Source organism: Apteryx mantelli, chromosome 8, assembly GCF_036417845.1.
Source record: "Apteryx mantelli isolate bAptMan1 chromosome 8, bAptMan1.hap1, whole genome shotgun sequence".
Lineage (NCBI taxonomy): Eukaryota > Metazoa > Chordata > Aves > Apterygiformes > Apterygidae > Apteryx > Apteryx mantelli.
The window spans coordinates 26,590,753-26,610,776 of NC_089985.1; the positions used below are offsets into that span (position 1 = coordinate 26,590,753).

The 20,024-nt window shown below is 37.1% G+C and overlaps 1 protein-coding gene across 1 annotated transcript in view; it reads right to left on the minus strand.

The window, feature by feature from the left end:
• Positions 1-20,024, minus strand: part of PRKACB (protein kinase cAMP-activated catalytic subunit beta) — an 82,053-nt gene that overhangs the window by 45,290 nt on the left and 16,739 nt on the right. The gene's annotated exons all lie outside the window — the stretch shown is intronic.

Below are 20,024 nucleotides of genomic sequence, written 5' to 3' on the forward strand. Positions count from 1 at the left end.
TAGCACGTGCTTTTACAGCTTTTTAATATTTACCTCACATTTTATATTAAAATAAACATTTTACGTTAAAATATAAGCAACTTGTTCAGAAATAAAGATCAGAAGCCAGATTTTTTTTTTCTAGTTTACCACAACCACACATGAAAAAAGGAAAGTAACTATTCTGTAGTTCTCCCTGTTACTAAGACGGAGTACTACCATAATCACAACAAACTTAACCACCTGTAATATAATCATTAGTAATCTCATGTTTTCAGTAGAACAACTTTCTAAGCAAGGAGGTTACTTGCAAAAATCTACTGAAGAAACTATTATTTTATTATTGCAAAACAAATTATTTTCCTCCTTTACGTTGAAAAAAATGAGACTAAAAGAAGCTGAATACTTCTAACACACACAAACAAGATTACACTATACTTATTCATACTGACTTCTACTTACTCCAGAAATGAACCAAAAGAATTTAGTTTTTTCAGTGATAAACTACCAGAATGAACAGCGCTGGCAGATCCTCCTTTAACAGCATATTCATTCTCCCAGCTCCCAAGGCAGCTGGAAGGAGAGTCACAAAGTCATGGTCTCCAGCTCATGACATTGCTTATGTAAAAGCTCTGACTGCAAGACTTTGGGAATTATGTAAGAAACTTTTTTTTTTTTTTTTTTCCAAGAAGTTTGGATCCTTCTAACTGTAGGATAAATCCAGGAAGCATCATTCTTCATGGCTCAGAATATAGCGGAAATAAACTGAAAGCAGTATTTAGCATTAAAATCTATTATTTTTAAACTATGTAATTTTGCAAGCTTAAGATGGGCAGTACAAGAAATTCGCTTCTGTGAAAATGGAAACATACACACCGGGCAAGTTTCCCAGGATATCTTCAGCTTTTTTTTTTTTTTTATATAAGATGTGGTTTCTTACTTAAGAATAATCCTAAATCTTTAATATTTAAATAACTTGTCCCAATCTGTCTTCTGTCTTACAGTCAACATGTATTAAAGATATACCTCCTATTTTTCACCACCACACTTCTCACTGAGTAGTTTTCAAATGTCACTAGATAGCCATCCTTGGACATTACATAACTATTTCATAACAACTCAGAGTTTTCAGAGGAAAAGCCTTACGATGACAAAAATGCCTGTGCTCTGCTCATGACCGAACAAGAAGAAAGCTGAGGGCCAGACTGTACAAATTGGACCAGGTTCCTCACAACGGTCACTTAGAGCTGCTGCCACCAGCCTCCCTCCAGCAGGCAGCACAGCTGAAGGTCCTAGGACCCGGACCAAGCCCTGTGCTTTTGGGCCCTAGATACGCTCTGGAGATGCGATTCTTTCTCCAGAACCTGTCCAAAAGGTTGGGACCGACTGCCTAAATGCTTACATTTTTATACCGCATTTTGCGAATCTGGCTGAGCGCTCTCTAGCTACTTGGTGACCAGGCTACTCTGTGGGAGCAGGCTAAGGCACCACGGCCTCCCCCAGGTCTCAATCCGATACAGCTCTTTTTCTATCTTCAGCCTCCCTGGCTTTTACCTACTTTATCCCAGGATCAGTGCTGACTTCCAAGAAACCCCAGCAGGCTGAGCACTCCTGCTGCTAGAAATACAGAACTAGGGAACGCTCTGGGGATCAGCTTGCCTTATAAGGGGCACAAACAGGCCCTGTGGATATATTATGCACCACATATAACCACACACTTTATGCTAGAGTAACGCTGTGCCACTCTATATATAGCAGTATAAGAAATAGCTAGACAAAAACAGTATGCCTATTTCCCTGCCCGTTGCCTCATCTCTCTGAAACGCTCCGGGGCGAGAAGAGCCCCTTGGATTCTCTGGCCCTGCCCGGCAGCACCCAGCGAGTCGCTGTGCATCCAGGGAAGCTTGCCAAGAGACTTCGACATCTTCTCTGACCTTGGCTGTTGCCCCCAATAAACAAAGCCCCATGCCATGAAAGTATGCTCAGCTTCGCTCTCTCCTGCCCCACCATCCTGAGCCTTTCTTCTACAGTTCTGTAGTCTTATCTTTCACCAGGCTTCAACTAAACTATGTCGTCTCCCTGATCTCAAAGACGTAAACTGCAAAATTTACCTCGCTTCATGTTATATAAGTTAAAGTCTACGTGCCCTCTACAGTCAATGGAGAGATGTGGGTACTGTTCAGTGGGCAGGATGGCTCTCTGAAGAGTTGTGAATGCACCCAAGTGCCTAACCTAGACACCTGAATCAGGTGCCAAAAATAGGAAGCAGAACTATCCATCCTCAGAGATCCAAGAACTGAACTGGTTTAGGTGAAAATCGGTATCAAAAAGGGATTATTAAAGATACCCAAAGAGAAAACCTGGATTTGCTTTTAATTGCCAAAATTTTACAAACTACCGCCAGTGAACACTGTTACAGGAAAAGTTCTCCTCCACACAGGCAAAACACGGAAAGAAAGTATTGGTCACACTCATAGTTTATTATTCAAATATTGATACACAGATAGTACCACACTTTACTAATATAGACAAGCAGATCAGCATTGCCCAACACCATCACAAAATAGTACCACACTGACTTGCTGTGAAGTAATCCATCTCCCTTATTTCTCTGATGCTTAAAGGTGGAACCTCCTGCTTCCTTTCACCTAATCATTCATCTTACTGACATACTAATCTTCCAAATCAGCATAACATTCATTTATCGACACCAAGTATTTTCTGTTATATATGAAGCATGGACTACACAAGTTCCACATAGGCAGTATGTTACACAAAAAAGCTCAGTGATCGACAACGGATGATGCTCTATCAACAGTAAAGTTCTGGGGCTCAGCTTGTGTTAGGATTTTCATTTGCCAGCCAGTAATGCTTTCCCCTCAGAGCAGTTTGTAAAACTTTAAACACAATTAAATGTTTACATAGACATGCACAAGGAGGCTTGAGCTCATCTTACCCATGCTCCAAGCTGGAAGAAGAAACTGAGCCAACTTTGATGGAAAGCTGTGTAGTGTTACCATTATAATCCTGTGGTTAACCCAGTACGCTCTCCTAAAACAGCAAAACACAGCTGTACTTCAGCCAGACCAGAAACAGTCCATGTCCTACCAACTCAGTGCTACAAAGTCTGGATCAGGTATGTGTCAGCCTATCTGCATAGATATGCCCACATCATATCAGGCCTGATTAGGATACATTTACTTTCAAAGAATAATTTTTTTTACTCTAGAGACAGTCTCTGTGGCCTAGGAAACTTTTCACTTTGTCACAGAAAAATACCTTATTTCAGGTCAGCTTTAACAGAAAGGAAAAACTCTTATGTTATTATCTAAAATGCTTTATGCTTGAAGCCATTAGAACTAGCCAGTTGCCTCAGACAGCTGAAGTCCAGGTCTGCCCCTATTTTCGGCAGCCAGGCACTGTTGAGAATCACCCCGCTCAGCCCCAAGCTGTCCAGGCTGCCCAGGGCAGCAGGGAGCTCCCCAGGCTGGTGCTGGCACATTGCAGCACCTGTCGAGAAGCCCAAGCAGGGGTTCAGCGCGCATGCTGCATCTCTCCCAGGCGCTCCCCATCACAGTCGATCCAAACTAGCTGGGCAGTCAACTCAAGGAGAGGTTTACTCGCACTGAGAAAGCGAATTGTTTCAGTGTTCCTGACTGATTTCTAAAATTTCTGTTCTACACGAGATAATGAAACTCCAACTTCTCTTTCCAGACAAATTTTATTCTCACTTAACATTAACCCCTAAGTCTTGGCAATATTTTAAAACACATCAAAAAGCCAGGGAGGTGGGAGAGAGATTAAGCTATGAATACACATTACATGTGTAAGGTTATATTTCGGTGAATAATATTTCAATAAAAATGCATAAGAAATCTACAGGAGGGTAACTTAAAACAACAACACAACGATGACAGCAATAGAAAAAGGCTAACACTGGGTCCTTTAACCTGAAGAAGGTGACAAAACTGTTTTCACTCTTCTGATTGCTCTCTCCCAACCTTGGGTGCGTTGCCCAGCAGACGATATCTCGGGCGCAGGTAACAAAACGCCACACTATAACCAAGGCAAGGATTTTGCAAATCAGCTTCTTGCTGAGAAAAGGTCAGGAATAACATAGTCACATGGACAATTCCTTTTCAGTTATCGCTATCGCTACTGTAACATTTCTTGATTTCTAGGAAGAAATTCCACCATATCAAACAAGCCGTAAGATGAACTTTTATGAAGGGAATACCCTTCTTCCCTCAAATAAAATAGGTCATCAGGACAACCAAAGCAACATTTCTCTAAAAAATTTCTTTAAAATATAGACTCTATCCATATGGATGTAACTATGAGTAACAGCAGGATTTGTACATTCCTGCTTTAACTGAATATCGAAGAATGCAAATGTTATCATGACTCTAAAATGATATCTAAGATTTTCTCTAAATAAAGTTACCAAAAAAATCCCTGAATTTGAATGAAGTGCAAAAATAGATAAATACTAAATACCACAGTACACCTATATACACTTGAAATGTATTTATTTTACTACTAGGAGCTAATGCCATACTTCTGAGTTTCACACACACAAATAAAACCCTCAGAACCCATGTCAGAACTGGGAGCATCCTCCTTTGCGTTAAACAAAGGTTAACCATGAATGTCTTAAAAACTCCTGTATATTTTTGATTGTAAGACAATGAAATGTATTCCTCGGCAGGATCTTGAAAAATGGGTCCATGCTATAAAATAAGTTCCAGATCACCTACAGCTAACAAATATTTAGGTCTTAATTCTAATGTTGAAACTTAACATTTTCCTGCATACCTACAAAACTGAATCTCAGCCTGCCTGTTCAAGCATATTCTACATCTTTTTAAGAGCGAAATAAAAATTCTCCGTCTTCTGTAGCTTCCTTTTTTTTTTTTTTTTGGTTTTTTTGAAGATTTAAAATTAGTCATTCTGTTTTTCATTTTTCAGCACTGGCCTTTGGCCAAAAGCAAGAAAGACATACCAAGATATTTTCCGCATGTTTATTTTGTTCATAATCTAGGGAAAAATAATTTAAAGAAACCTGATAAAGGGATACTAGAAGAACTCTTTTTTAGAATTCAAAGGAGAAATCTTTTTTATTTGCTTTATGCTTCCCTTTATGCTTGTTATTTCAACAATGAAAGCCCAGATTTATTATTTATTAAAACAGGAGTGAGGAATCACTTCATACAAAACAACACGTTAGTGAGGGTTCCTCCATTTTTAAAACCTTGTGGATCTTACTGAATTTAGCAGGTCTCCTATTGACCAGTAAAATACTTATAAGTTGAAAGATGCTGTCAGACCATTTCAGATAGTTATATGACAAAGATAGGACATTTTCAAACATTAGGAAAAAATAATTTTGTTGTCTAATATTTTGAATTAGAAAATGCCACAATTTATAAGCATTTAATAGTTTATAGTTTTACAACTTGTTAAAGAACATACACTGAAGAACCCACTGTTCTGTGCTATAAACATGAGCAAATATATACGGTCTTTTTACAATTGTGACAGAAAGCTGAAAGAAAAAGACAAAGTATATAGATATCCATTTAATAACTAAAAATCCAAAACTATTTTAATAGAAATTATGTGAATAAACACACTCCATATTATATTTTGCCAGACATACATATTCCAGAAGGAATTATGGGTAGAAATAAGGCAGAAAAAGGCTTCTTGAAAAGGCAGACGTATTTTTGATTTTTTATATGCTTTACATACAGCACTGGGTCACTAGTTTGCATTCTTTCCTAAACACACTAAAGGAAGTGCAGTATTTGTTAATATCCTACAGATTGAATGGCTGTCCTGAAATTTTGAAAGAAAGGTTTTTCATAATGCATACAAGCAAAATAAAGACAACAAGTAATTCCACTGTTTAATAAAACACGAGAGTAAAACCATAGAGTTTTACTGTACTTTTACATGCACAATTTTTCTCAAAAGGTTAACCCTTAGGAGCGAGTGCCCCTGAGAACAGTACTAAAGCTGGGACTGCAGTACTTCTATAAATAGTACTGCCAAGAGGAAGTTGTTGCTATGGAAATGCTGGTCATATTTCTATTTTCATTCGGCAGACCTCTGCTGGCATCTACTGTACACAAGCTTAACTGCAGCACACATCAGGAGGCATAAACACACACTTGCATGGGCCAGTGGCATAATTTATTCTTTTCCCAAGCCGATACAGGAGGAACATACACAAAATGAAACCCAGAGTGTAGAGAGACAAACAGAAACAAGAAATAGCAAACCTTCCATGCATTCAGCACAGCATTGTTAATGTGCAAGCTAAAAATGCTCACTTTTCCTGTCAGTTCTTGTCAAAATTTGCTAAATTCATCATCCAAGACAATTTTATTTTTCATCTACATGTACCATGGCAGCAATCAAGTTCTCATTTCTATCAACACATTTCTGTGCTGTTTTGAGATCAAACAGCTTATAGGCGTAATCCCAAATCTAGTCCTGAGAAGCAAGCGGACAGAGACCCCTTTCATTACAAGTCCAGTCTTCCACCAGACAGACCAACTGCTCATTAGAGATGGTCCTTGGCACCCAGAGAGAACAGGACTCCTCTCCTTTCTAACAGGGCTCCTTCCCGCTTGCTTTTCTTACAGTTTCCTTCAGGATGGTGCTTACAGTCTGTCCTCAACACTCTTTATACATTTGTGCAAGACTTTTTGCCTCCAGACCATAGTTAATAAACTATGATGTTTAAGTTGCAGAGATAGCATGTCTAGATGAATACAGGTGCTGTTTTCAAGTACTGCCTGGGCCCCTGTCACACTACAAGAACAACCAGAAGGCTGCCCTGCCTGATCTTCCTTAGCCACACGTGGAGTCAGTAACTGGACTGTAAGCGCAAGTCCCATCATCAGTCCATGCAACCAAAAGCACTACCTGACAATGAGGGATTTTGCTTAACCAAAACAATTTTGTTCAGTTGTACATGTTTATTTTACATAAATGGATACCACAGTTCAAAGGGCTTCCCCCAATTTCTTCTGAAGGTCTAGCAAAAGTACCATAGAAACTGTTGTATGGTATCAAGTACATCTATTCCACTGGGTAATTGCTTCCCTGCGTAATGATGCAATACATATCCCCCCACACACTTGTGACAATATTAAAATACTGAATAGCTTGATCTTTGGTATACACTACCAGAAAGATCTCATAGGTGGCCTCTTAATACTGAAGTGTCAGTTACTACGGCCTTTATGAGAAAATCCTCTCTCATGGACACTCATCTGTTAAAGACCCTTTTGCCCATTCGAGAAATTAAAGTCTACAAGGAACCTGCATCCTTATGTTGTGACTTCAGCCACCAACACAAGAAATACAGAAGCAATATGGCAAAAACAAAAGGAAGCAGCAGACCAGGCAAGCTCCTAAAGTGCCCTTCAGATTTGCCATTACTGACTGCAGATTTTCCTGAAGTGACTCAAATATCTACGTTTTGACTGTGGTTACAGTAGACCTGAAATGGCAATCTCTTCACAGCTTCTTTGAGGGGTAATGGAGAAATTTGCTAAATATCCAAATGGGTTGAAGGCAAAACAATTTGCTTAATTTTGGACCATTTCACATCAGAACAATGATGTTACAAATTTGTCTCTCAAAGAAACAGCACAGGCCCAAGCAGCTAAGCAGCTGCTGCAGAGGCTGTCTTAGCTAGAGAAGGCTGGGGCAGCTGAGCCCTGCCTTTCTAGGAGCTGCAGGCTTAGTCTATCCTTCCTGGCTTTAGCCACTTAGCATTTTAAGTAAATGCCCCTCAACAGATACATCTGTATTTAAGAAACCCTACTCAGGGCAAATTAAACATTACAAGCCTGAGTTGAGAGTGCCTCACATGACAAGTGGTGATTAAGCCTGAGAGATCCAAGATCAAGTATAGAGCAAATTCCTGATCTGGGATAATGGGAGGTAGGGAAAGAAGGGACGGTAGTAAAGTGATCACCAGAACTGAAGTCTGTGAGAGAGAAATTCCTGACTATAACACTAGCTACACTTGACTATCATATCCTATATTATGCAGTAAGAGACAAAAACAGGAAGGTAAATACTATCCCAGTCTAACTAGAATTACTCTAACACCTCTTTCAGGAACTTTGTCAGCATTTTAAATCACTGGCTTATTCTCTGGAGGAAAAAAAAGAAAAGCCACCTGCTTCCACTTTGAACAAAATATTTTAAATTAATACTTTTGTCTTCCTCCAGACTGGAGTGTTCTGTGATTATACGACATTTAGGTTCAACTGTGGAATATATCCAAATGAGAAAAAAGGCACAACCAAAGTTATTCCTTTGGAAGGGATAATGCTTTTTCATAAAGGATAAAATGAAAGATGACAGAGTACAAATTAGAATAGAGCAGTAGCTTTCACAAAGTATGCCCTAAAGTACAAAGCATTTAGCCACGCGATGCGGAGACGCGAGCTCCTTCGCCTGCATCGCAGGCTGAACTGGCGTTCCTCTCCCGTAACGCTAGGCTACGGGCTACCAGCCGTTCTCACTCCTCCACTCCCAGCAACTGCTCATCTTTAGATAGTCTAAAGAACAGGGAAAAGATGGAATCAGTATATACCTAGCACTGTCCCCCACATGAGCTAGAATGGAAAACTGGTACTAAATTTCCTAAAAGTAGAGGGGATACTATAGACCCCAAGGTAAGAGGCTGTAGAAAGCATAAGAAGATATTTCAAAGTTTGTTACATGCTCCAAACAAATCATTGTGCTAAGTAAGCAGTGCCCCAAATACAGAAAAATATGTTAATACACAGGCATCACAAACAGTGCAGACAGCACGATTTCTGTATTTCTGTATCTAATATTACAAATATTGGATATACAAGATTTATGCTAGTCTGCACTTAAATAGAACACCAAATCCCCTCTGCTGGTTTAAGATCAAATAAGGTATGAGCTTCCAAAACTATGATACAGAACTGTAAATTGTAAAAGTACTCAAAATCTTTCATCTCCAGTATGTTGTATAAACACAGCTAAGTATCTCAGATTTTTCAGAGGGAAAATAAGCCACACCACATAAACCTTCTAATTAAAGCCTAAGTGCTATGCTTGACATTTTTCTTAGTGAACTGGTAGCAAAGTGCTCAGGTCTTTTATTTGCCTCTGTGACAGGTTTTAATTTGTAAATTATGATTTATATCCAGTCTGTTTCATGTAAGGTGAATTTATTTATTAGTAGTTTGGATATGCTGATACTTAAATGGCACTTGTATTTGGACATAACAGAAATTATTTACCAGTTAAAAAAAAAAAGTATCAATTAAAATGAAACATTTCCATTCTGCTATTACGAAGTATGTCTTCCAGTTACAGGCAATATAACAGACATTTCAGTTCTCAGGTAATAGTATCCTCTGGGATTCTTGAGTGTTACTTTACAATCTACAGTAAAACCCAAAAGAACTAAAGCTCAGACAGGTTATCTTGAAATTGAGAAAACTTTACTGTGAAATGCAACTGCCAGTAGGAGGAACGGTCCTACTAGGAACCTTTGGTCCTACTAGCAGCTAGAAGGAATGGTGTATATATACATCTTTCACTCTTACACTTACTAAGAATGAGAGAAATGTATCACTCCAAATATATTTAATTTATTCTAATATTTATTTAAAGATGACAAAAGCAGAAAGTACTTAGATAGAAAAATGATAAAGATCAAATTCATAGTTGTTTTTTTCTTAATGTAAACTTTCCAAGATGCCGTTTCACTTGCCATTTATCCATACAAGTGCAGAAGCAAAAGATCGTTTTAAGAAAAATATTTAAGAATTTATAAAAGATTCCAAATGTTTCTATATAAATCTCCTGATTCTATATCTAAAATAACACAGAACTTTGAGTAAAGCTTTAGAGTGAGCATGAATAAAATACACCATTACTTGTAAACCCCTCAACAAAATCATGCAACTCGTGCTATGTCAGTTTAGTATACAGTATGAGTGACAGCAGAGAAGAAATACAATTCCTTAATATTGTATCCTCAGGAAGCCACAACCTTGCAATTGTATTTTTATTCTCAAAGCAAAATGATCAAAGATTTTTCACAAGATCAAAAGAAAATACTGATGTCCTTTATCAGAGCACAGAAAATAAAAGTTACAAACCATGCGGAAGATACAAATTTTGCTTATTTTTTTGCATAGAATCAGTGCTTGAAAATACAAAACATCTTTATTCCAAGAAGTTTGACAATTCTGCATTTTACTTAAAATTCAAAGATTTCCTTCTAATAAGCAAGTTCTTCGGATGCTAGCTCTATCATACTGCACAAAGGCTCAACTTTTCCACAGCTCAACAATATTTAAAAAATATTTCATTTCCAAAGTGTAATGAACACTTTCACTTCCAACTGACATCCAAACCATTGCAAATGTCCTTGACTCAACTTAAAGTTGTTCTTTCTTTTATTAGAGACAAGAACATCCAGTAATTGTAATCATATCTACCTCTGATTTGCTTTAAAAGGAGTAGCAAATGACAATTAAAAATTAATGCTTCAAGTCACTGTATTTCATGCTGTGAAATGCCACTAAAAGCAGCTTCTCACGATAGGTCACCTCAGAGCACTGATATTTAACCCCATAGTCTCCTAAATAAACATATAGTCTAGACTTCTCTATACCACTGTTACCCAAAGAATTCCCTAAAGCCGCATTCAAGCAACATTTGACCCTGCAGTTTTCTTCCCCTTTGCCTACTGAACTAATAAACATTCTCATAAGCACAGAAATGTTTGTGGCGTAGATCCAAAGAATACAACGCATTTGGTACTGAACAATATGGCCATTAAAATTGACTCTCCAATACAGATTTTCTTTCCACCGACTTTTATTTCTGATAGTTGTAGAGATGAAAGGCTCACAACAACGCAAGTCTTCCCAACACTTACACACCCGTAACTCCAATCTCACCTTAGTCTCGAAAGCCAGAAGACCTGCTAAGAAATCGCTCTAGCTGATTCCAAATCTAACAGTTGCAAGACTAAGAGCTTTGAGAGTCTTGGTCTGACCTTCCACAGATTGATTACAATATATATTTTTTTTTTTTACCCTGCTTAGGCTTATTAAGTGATGACTGATGAGAACTCATATGATCTACTAGTAGGCTTCTATGTATGAAGATAAACCAAGAAAAACAAGTAACTGGTGAGGGATTTTTCTGAGGTACCACTACTATTTCTTTTGATTGGAACCTGATCAAGTTCTTCTTGCTAGAAAACAAACCAACCAACCAACCAACAAACCCCAGGAAGCCTACACAGGTCAGAATCTGGTAACTGTGCAAAAGGAGAAACATCCAAATATTTTCATCCTTAACTGAGATCTCTGCCAAAAAGTACGGAATCACAGAAATGTGCATGCCTGTGAAATAACCGACAACTTCATTGCACACCTTCACCTTAGACTGCAGACAATCACAAGGAAGACGGAGAATCTGGTTAAGCAGGCCTTTTTGCATTCATAAGAAATTCCTGTTAATAACTGGTCATTCTATCAAAGAATAAATACCAATAAAGTACCAATAAATAAATAAATAAATAAATAAATAAAATTATAAAATAAGATTTTGGATATTCCTATTTTCAGTAGTTAAAAACCCTATGATAACATCCTGTGGGTTCTTTAATTTCTGGGAAGCAAAAATCCCTCTAATTTGGCAGAGCTAGAAGACATGCTATTTTTATTTATTATCTTAATTTACTCAAAGCATTTTGAGAAGAATGGGTAAAATTGTGCAACTAGCCAGAGGCTTCTTTTCTTCCTCCTGGAAAAACAAAAATGGTTCACTAGATCTGGTCTCAGATGCTCATAACTTTTCCTAACAACCTCAATACAGAGTTGTTATTTCTGGGAGTCACATGGAGTGTGGGAAGATTCTGATTTTCTTCCAGTTCCACTCAAGTTAAACTACCTAAAAAACTGCCAAAATGAAATACCAGTTGCAATTCATTGTGTAAATTTTTAAACTTACTTCCACTATAAGATCTATTTTCCTGCCTTTTGGGGGGAGAATGGGAGTAAGCACATGGCATCCCTTAGGAATGAAATATCAAAATATGAAGTTACTGACAGTAATTGCAATGAACATTATCTATGAGCCCTCTCTTCATCTTACTGATAAAAAACAATACTGATACTTAATTAAGCATTAATGAAAACCTTCTGTCAAGTGAAAAGAGCTGCTTATGTATTAATACAAAACCTATTTTCACATTTCCATTCTGTTGCTTCTGTAAAGGAGACACCAGATACCAGCTGATTTATCAGCCAAATAAGGCAAACCATGTATTATTGCAACTTTTGAAACCATTGCTGGTACCCAATTTTTCAGCAAAGTTGTAGAAGATATTAACAACGCTACTATGCTGTCTGATGTAGCTGTGGATAGTTCCTGGTGGGTTTGCTGGGCATTCAGGATGTCAATCGTGACAAGTTCTTAAGACGAAATGGCTTTTGGGACTCCAAACCAAGTAAGCTTATAAGATCTACTCAGTTTGAAATCTAGATTTGGGCAAGTCAAACATATGCATCCCCTACTATATCCAAAGTAAAATAGTACTTCAGCATACTGAAGAAAGTTTCACACAGATCTTTTCAGAGGGCAATGGATAGGTCCCGGCAAAAATAACATCGCAAGGGAACATATTACCTTAGTCCTTAATGACTCAGTTCTGAACCTATTGAGGTACTGAGGATGTTGGAGGGTAAAATGCAGGGATGGAAAGATGGCTAGAAAGAAAAGGATGAAATGGGACAGGAGACAGTCAGGGAGGAAGTGATTTACAGCAACTCAAATTATGTTGCTCTTTCCTTAGTTAAAAGGAAACAAAAAAAAGCAAACCAGAAGAATCATTACTCATCTGGATTCTGCAAACAGTTTATAAACTGGTCACTTTTTTTTTTTTTTTTGGGAGATTCACTTGTCACAGTTACTGGATTAACTACATCTCTGCACCCTCCTCATTATCTTCAGGTACACGTTCATTAAGGCCTCTATCCATGGGCTGATTAAAAGCAGGTTAAATACAATTGCAGTCTGTATTACATTAACCATGACAGCTTCAGTAACTCTAAATTATGTCCGACACCAGCAATTTGACTAGTTTATGTGTGGTACCAGCCCCTTTAGAGTACAGTATTCAAGAGAAATAAAAACATATCATATAGATGCCATGCTCCAAAGGTCTTATCTACTAGCTTTGTGTAGGATAACCCACCCTATCAACTCTAGGAACTGAGCAGCATACTTCATTCACATAACTGACAAGTTGTATCAGTAGCTTCAGTTTCCTAGAGTAGTCTTTATCAAAAGCACATCAATAATTTTCATCATTATCTTCCCCAGAGACTGTAGCTTTTAAAACTGTATATAGTTTACTGATCTGTTATTTCCCAGAACTAACAAAGCAGACTTGGCAAATTGTTCAAGACAGAATACAGGACCCCCAAATTTGTTTCCACCTTCTCTTATGCTTGTTCCACTAGCATTTATCCGGATGTAGCTTATTAAGCTCCTTCACAATACTCTACTCAGCCTACACAGAAGAGACAAATTTAATCTAAAATAAGTTTTCTTACTTTCTGATTACAACAACTTAGACTAGAAGTTTACAACTTCATACTTCGGTGGAAAACTTGGAGCCTCATGGCCATTCATGTTGAAACACAAACTTTCTCTTTTTCCTTCCTCCATGGAAAAATGGATAGGTAGTGTGTAAATTCCCTCTAAGAAAATGAAAAGTAAAACTGATATCCTGGGTACAAATTTTCTTGTAATTAAAGCAACCAACTCAGCAAATATAAATAAGGAAAGTATACTTTCAATAAGATCTCAAACAAAACCATTGCAAAACCGTAACTAGCAGCACTGGTAGCAGAATGCTGGCAGTCATCTAAACAATTTATGAAAATATCAAGGCATCAAATTCTGAACAAACCACTAAATTTTACATTGTTTAAAAGACAAACTCCTCTCAGTGCTATCAATGCTATAACTCGTGTTCCTTGGTAAATATTTTAAGTACAAGAGTCTGAACATGAAATTGTGAACATCATTATATGAAAACATATGTTATGCAATGTTTTTGAAAACTGGAATATAGATAATATGTCATTTAAGTAATTTTAATAAGCTGTTCAAGTTTCACTCTATTAAAGGAGTGAATTCACATCTAGAGAGACAAGTATACAGGCAGATGACTGGGAAAACAGCTGTGTGGGAAAACAAGAGGTCACATAAATAAGCATCATATCCTATACCATGTGCAACGGGGCCAAGCTCGGATGTTCTCTCTGCCTTTCTTTAAAGCATCATTTTGCATACGACTTTGGCAATCAAATAGCTCTTTGATGCAATTTTGTCTGACGTGCTATACGCTCAAATATTTTTCATTTCAGCCTGATTGCTGAGTATGCCAAAATTTCAGCCATATAAACTTCAAGGGCAACACTCCATATCCACATACAACTCCACTCTTTATTCTGTTGTATTCATTTGAAGGGTTATAGCCCAAAATTGATTCAATGTAATCTCATCTCATTATCTCAACTCTTCTCATTTCAGTTTGAGAACTGAAATGACTTTAGTTATTGACTGCTGATTGTGCAAAAATGGAAGATGAAACCTTCTTTAAGATTCTTCAGTATTATAGCAACTTCTGATATAGCTGACTCAGCACATGGATAGCAAACTACAAATACGCTTTGGTCACGCTGAGAAAAAAGAATGGATTAAACACTACCCTTTCTTAAATCCGTTTTGCTATCCTCCTTCTCAATTTGTATCTGATGTTTTGTAAGAATACTGGTTAAGATATTTTAAGTTATAAAACTCAGTGGTTGCAGCATCACTAACAAATGTTGATCTCTTTATATGAAATCAAAAAATTTCTTCTGACCTTGGGGAGTATCTCATTAGCTATTTCAAAGACTGCAGCATGAAGAAGAGAGACTTCAGTCAAAAAAAAAAAAAAAAGTATTAATGCTATTTGGCGCACAGGCTAAGTGATGAAAATATCCACGCTCTATTTTGGCTTGTGTTTATCAATGTTTGTCACCTAAGGGTACTCTCTTGGATCCCAAATTATGATGCAGTTCAGACTGCTAAGGTAATTAATACTCCTTTTATCATGTTTTGTTAAGATGCTGATATCATCTCTGTGGTAGCGCTTGTCATGGGTATTTTTGTCTTTGCAACTCTCAGACTGAATTACTACAAATAGCAATTACACAGATTTACCCTGGAAAGCCACTCAAACTACAATTAGCATACAACACAACTGCATACTTGGATGCAACCATGGCACCAGCCATTCTGGTAACATTGAATCTGTTCTCCTTAGATTCATCTGTCTTCTTATTTTAGAGCTGCCTTTAACCTATCAAGTACTACAAATTCTTGAGTGCCTTGGAGATTCTCTCTTACTTTATTCACTTTCATGACTATGATAACTTGGTGAGGTAAGATTCTGCTACAAAAATCTTAACATTTAACTTGGATCACAGGGTATGGAAATAAAGAGATCCAAACTGACCATCACAAAACAAAATAAATACTAACTTTCATATAACTTTTGAGTTGTTTTTAACATGACTCCATGATTACAAAATAAGAAGGCTGGAGACTGCACTCTCCATCAGTCAATTTATATTTTTAATGAGAGCCATTTGAAACATTCAACACATTTTGAAAAGCATGTAACAGACACAAAGAGAAATGACAATAATTTCTTTGGTGGTGAGTAGGTTCATGGAGAAAATGCTTACAACACAAATAGCATAAATATAATTCTGAGCTCATGATTTACAGTATACACCTTGTTTTCCTTTGCAGTATTAGAGCATTCTCAGAACTGAATGAAGAAAAGGAGTCTCCCTGGTTTGCTTGTTTTGAAAAAGGATTTACACTATTCATTTCAGTTTTGTTTCAGCTTTTTGTGATTAATAACATAAAAGCCTTGAAACATGGCCAGAAAGACCAGTGGATAATACATGACCCTATTAGGAGGCACTTTACCCAGAAATACATAGGAAACCTGTTCTGTGACAGAAGCCAAAAGTTTGCAAAGTACTTTCCCAGAGTCCATTTAGATTTAAAAATAGATAAGTAGTATTATGATACAGCAGTCACATGTGGTACATTTGATCTATTTTGAGCTAAAATTAATAAGCACTTTGAGAACGTGAAGTAAATTGATATGCTAATTGCCATAAAATAAGCTATAGTTTCTGTCTGTAACAGACTTGACAATTTAAATGCATGACTAGCGAAAAATCAAGATATAGATTTTATTTAAAGTTATCAGAGGTGTTACTATAAACCTCTGATGATTATAAGAAGTCACTTCACTGTATTTCTGTATGCACACGTCTTCTAACACGTTAATCGTTTATTTGCAGTTAGTTGCCAGTTTTCAGATGAAAGGTGCTTGATACTGCCAGCTACTTTTAAAAAGCTAAGAAACTTCTAAAAAGATATACTTTCCCTAACAGAAATTCAGAAATGGTTAAAAGCAACAGGACTGTTAAGCCTGATTGCATGGCCTCCGTCTTGTCTTTCTGGAAGACCCCGACTGCGAAGTAAGGATTTAGGCAATCACATGACTCCCAAGTTTAACAGCCTCAATTTTCAGTGCATCAAGCCTAGGTAGGAAGGTCAGCAAACACTGTAGCTTGACTGCAGATAAGAGCCAAATCATATCTACAAACAATTTCGATATTACTACACCATAGCCTGACACCTTTTTGTTATTCTTACAAAACACAGAAGGGGATTTTCCTTTCTTTTTTACAGGAGCATTTCTGAGCTTAACCAAAGAGCATTCTAAGAGCCGTGGCATGCAAAGGCTTCTCACCAGCGTCTACTCCTTCCTAATTATCTAAACGGTCTCTTTTAACTTGTGGTAGTAGTTATACAAATTGAAGTCAGCTTCTCAAAATTTCTTAGAAATTTCTTCAACTTTAGCATAAAACACAAGACAAAAATTTTGCCACCGAAAAAGACACATTACCGCCCCTTAATTTCACAGTGCATTTCATAAACAATATCCAAAGTCAGTTGAATTTCTGCTTAAAGTGAACTAATCAGCTGTCAAGTTAGTTGTTGTACTTATCTACTCAATATTTATGAATACAGACATTAACTGGCAAGTAAAAGAGTTACTGCAATTTTCACATGAATACATATACAAAATTTTGTCTAAATTACTACTTGTCTATATAATATATTTTAAATGGAAAGCTATATTTAAAGAGCACTATTCAAACTGCAAATTTTAGTACCCCAAAGTTGTTGTTTTTTTTTAAAAGGAATTAAGATTGTTTTAGTAATCTCAACATGCTCCCCTTTTACACAAGCATCATAACAATCCATATGATCATGTATTCAGTTTTGCACAGAGCCATACCTCACACAATATACTGCACTGAACTGCGCTGGCAACCATTCGGGATTACGGACTGAGGGGAAATTCTCTGTAGATTCCTCTGTGCAAAGCGGAAAGAGGTCCGAAGCCTAGGAAGCAGTAGGACAGCCGAATGCTTAAGGCAGCTGAACGCCATCCTGAGAAGCAGGCACTATCCCTGCTCGGTGAGCAGCAGCCTAGATCAGTTTTTTTTTCAGCTGCATATACTACTACTTCTCTTCCTTTTCTCCCACAAGATGGCCAAGCAGTAACTGGGTATTTATTTATTTCACGAGGAACAACAAAACACTCATAACTGCCAGAGAAATCAATACAAACAGCACCCTGAATAATCTGGAGGATTTCATAAATATTTCATAACATTTCCAACGTTCTCTTTTGATTATAGAAACTTAAAGGCTTTTAAAGAACAAGTCTAAAAAACAAGTCTCACCTTGTGGCACCATATAGATTCAGGCGTGTTACATCAGCAGATTCCTCCCAGAAACCTCTCACATTGGCTATGAAACACACTCTCGCTCGTGCACTAGCACTACAAGGAAGTGACTCACATTTTTTCATAAAAGTTTTTTTTTTTTTTAAACAAAGAAGAATGGCAAGTTTCAGAAATACTGTGTTCCTTTCATATTTTTGATCACAAACAATTCTATCAATCTCTTTACCTACTTCTCAGGTTTCTTTCTAATCTGTACTTTTATTTTGCTTGCCCTATGATTCCGAACGCCCCGTATATACCTATGGTCACAGATACAGTACTTATGATTTCCTAAATCAAAACAAATACGGGAATAATATGAAGCTGTAGTATGCCACCTTGGGAACTCTGTAATATCAGAACAACTAAGATTTCAAAGCTACTTGAACATTTCACTTTAGAATGCAATGCAGAAAGTTGGTGCAATAGAGCATTAAGGAATTATTTTTTGTTCCACTATATGATCAGAACCATAAGAACAAACAGAGAGGAAAATGCATTTTTTTTTAATTCTCTATCCATTCTATTACTAAACTTGAATAATTTTCACATAAAAAGCTTAAATAGAAAAATTGAGATATCTTATTTTTATAGCATAAATTCAAATCTGAGCAAACATAAAACTTCATCTGATCAAAACAAGCAGACTGAAAGGCAGCTTTAAGAAAAAGGTGTAGCCAAAAAAGTGTGTGTGAATCACAGCCAAAAGAAGTCCAAGAAGAATATTAAGAACACCACAAAGGAATAAGAGAAACAAGTTCAATTCCTTAATAAAATCCTTCTTTTTTCAAGACACTGATTAATTTAAATTTCCTCAGCAAATAATTCATTAGTATTATAAGAACTCTAAGGCCATGAAAGTTCATTTTTAAGCTGACTCTTTATTTGTGGACAATAAAAGAGTAAGAGAAGTAAAAGAATTACACCAGAACTTTTTAAAAAGCTTTTTGAAAAGTTTTTTTTTAAAAGCTTATCAATTTATACAAGAACTGCAAACTATAGTTGCAGTAAGAAAATACCAATTTTGAAAAGTAAACTGACACACTGTATATCTGATGGCACAACAAACTCTTAAAAGCAATTTCTAGAGAGAAAGCATATACTGGTATTGAACTACCCGTGCAAAGGAAACTGATGTATCAGTCAAAAATGCACGTGTTAGCTTGTTGGTATAAATAACAAACCACTCAGTCAAAAGCTGAAAAGTATGACTGGTGGTATAGCAAAATAATCTTCAGGACATTACCTACTATTACAGGTGTAAGTCAGTCAAGAAAGGAAAAGCCTGAGCCGCTTATACAAGCAAGCGTTGCTATCTATTCGCCCTGAGCCGTTTACCCGTTTCCATCATCCACTCCACCCCTTGACCAGAAATAGGTGGGATACTGTGCCCTGCACGCTCTCTTGATTCAATCCTGTGTACTCGCCACGAATGTACAAAATCATACCTACCTCTATAAAAAGGGAATGAACCTGAAATTTCCACACGCAGGCTTTCTTCAGTCAGGGCTAGGCCAAAAAACAGCTTGCTAAATTTTTCACGGGCCATGTTCCACTGTCTGCCCAAACCGTGACCGGGGCTTCCCTGCTGCCTCTCCGACTCCCCTCCCGGACACACACCCAGCTTTACCAAGTGCTATCCAGGCACACTCCTTCCCGACACGTGTGCCCCTGGGGTTTGGTTTGGAAACTCCGATTCGACTGGTTTGAGTTTCAGTTATATTATTTACCAAGATGGGGAAGGCTGCATTGCCATCCTTCACTTTCACAAAATATTTATCCAACTCGTAAAAACACAAATATGACAGCAGGAAGGGGCAGCAAAAGAAACTGATCTCTGAAAGGTTTGAATAACACTTATTTTTATCAGACAAAATAAGGTACTGAAAACTACACAGAAATAACGTAATATTTACTCTAAGCAAAGGAAATTGTATCTAATACATTGTTCATCAATTAAAAGTACTAGAAATGCAAATGATATTTTATCTGAAATAGGCACCAAGGGTTTTTTTTGTTTGTTTTTTTAAAAACTATTATCCTGAAAAACAAGGAGATAAAAATACCTTCTTGAAATACAAG